A 2,050-nucleotide genomic window follows, 5' to 3' on the forward strand; every position below is an offset into this window, starting at 1 on the left:
CCATGTCCCAGGCCTTTGAACTTTGCTTTCAGGTTATATAATTTTTAGGTAAAATCCATAGCAACCACATTTCCACACTCACAGGAATGTTTCAGAGTTACCACAGAATTGTTACAAGGTTTACATTCTTCCTTCTCCAGGCAGTGTACACCACCTGCCAATTACACGCTATTGCGATTTGATGTGTTTCCTACTATTTAAGCTGTTCTGTCTGTTCCCTTTTTTATGGGCTTGTTTTTCTTGGTTGACTTTATGGTTAATTACATGGGAGTAGGGAGGGAGTAAGTTAATCTACAGTCTAAGTTAAATTAAGTGATTTGTTTTAAAATGGATTTACAGAAAGAAAATGAAGTCACCCTATCAATTCTGGGTCTTTTCTGTTTACAAATGAATTTTAGGAATATTTTCTCTAGTTCTGTGAGGTATGCTATTCAAATTTTTATATCTATTATACATTTTGGCCCCTATTTACACTTTCAGTTTTTCATACCAGAGAAATAATGATATTTACACATTGTGTCTGAGTATTTCACTTAAGCGTATTGTACAAAGATGCATTCAGTTACCTACAAGAGTCCCACTGTGGAAATCAGTGTAGAGATTCTTCAAAAAAAACTAAAACTAGCAGTTCCATCTGATCCAGTTGTTACCCTTCTTTGTACCTTCTTGAAAGAATTGAAAGTATCATACCACAGTGATACATGCAGACCCATGTTAATAGTAATACAGTTTGTAAAAGATAAATCTTGGAAACTGCCCAAATGCCCATCAAGGGATGAACGGATAAAGAGGGCATATGCATGCATGGGGGGGAGGCTGTACAATACAGTGCTACTCAGCCATGAAGAAGGATAAACTTGAGATTGATATTTTGCAAAAGGGAAGGGGACTAAGAAATGGAGGAAGTGATGAGGGAGGGACTAAAAAATAATTCTGACATGTCATGTACATGTACTAACTCCCAACAATGAATGTAATCATTGTATACTGCAAAGATGTATTAATAAAAGTAAATTTTGCAAAAAGAAGTAAATGAGGAGAGTGTCATCACCCATAGAGCTGAGGGGCAGGGTGGACCAAGGACTCATTCCTATCTGAGATGGCAGAGGACAAGGAAGGCTGATAAGCTGGCTTGGTGGAGTTGTGTTGGGCCTCTTGGCTTGAGATAGGCCTGCAGCCCTAGTCTGTGGGGTGATGGGCACAGCAGTATTTCATGATAGGAGAGAAACCAGTCTACCCAGGAGACCACTGGCCTGGGCAGTTTGGTCAAGTAAGATCCCATGGGAGATGCAGAGGAAGCACAGCAAACAGAGGCTGGAAGAGATTTCCTGGAGAATTTGGGAAGAATTTTCTAAGAATCCAGAAAATCCTTCCTCACAGTATGGTTCATGCTGAGTAATTCTGAGCTGAAGGAAACAGAAAAGACTGAAGCAAGAAGGCCATCCTGGCCTTCAGCCATGCTCTTGTCTCCTCTCCTCTTTATAGTGGTCACAGAAACTAGAACTGTTTCCCTCTAGCCAAGTCATAAAACCTACAAAGGTCATTCTCTGACCTCTGACCTCTTCCTTTCTCATATGACAGGTATGTGGCTCTACCCCAGGGTAAAAGAGCATCTCACAGAGACCCAAGAAAAATCTGAGTAAACAAGCCATATTGAATGAACTTCTCCCCAGCTTATTACTATTAAATAAGACCTTTCCTTGTTGAATCATTTGGGGTTTTTTCACAACTATCTAATTCTTTCAGATTTAGCATAAATGTATAGTTTTCCCTGATTCTTTTGGATCTTATTTTTTTAAAAAAATGTATTTGGTACAAGGTCTCACCATGCAGCTCGGACTTTGTGGCGATGTTCCCATTTTAGCCTCCCAAGCACTGGGATTACAGGTGTGTGCCACCATGCCAGCTCAGTGGCCAGCTCAGTGCACCTGGGGGTGGGACTGGCACAACATGTGGTACTGGGGATCAAACCCGGGTTCGTAAGCTTGCCTATGCAGTGCTTAGACCACTGAGCTATATGTGCTGCCCTGGGTCTTCATTTCTGAAGGTT

Source organism: Octodon degus, unplaced genomic scaffold, assembly GCF_000260255.1.
Source record: "Octodon degus isolate 3935 unplaced genomic scaffold, OctDeg1.0 scaffold00424, whole genome shotgun sequence".
In the NCBI taxonomy this organism is placed as follows: Eukaryota; Metazoa; Chordata; class Mammalia; order Rodentia; family Octodontidae; genus Octodon; species Octodon degus.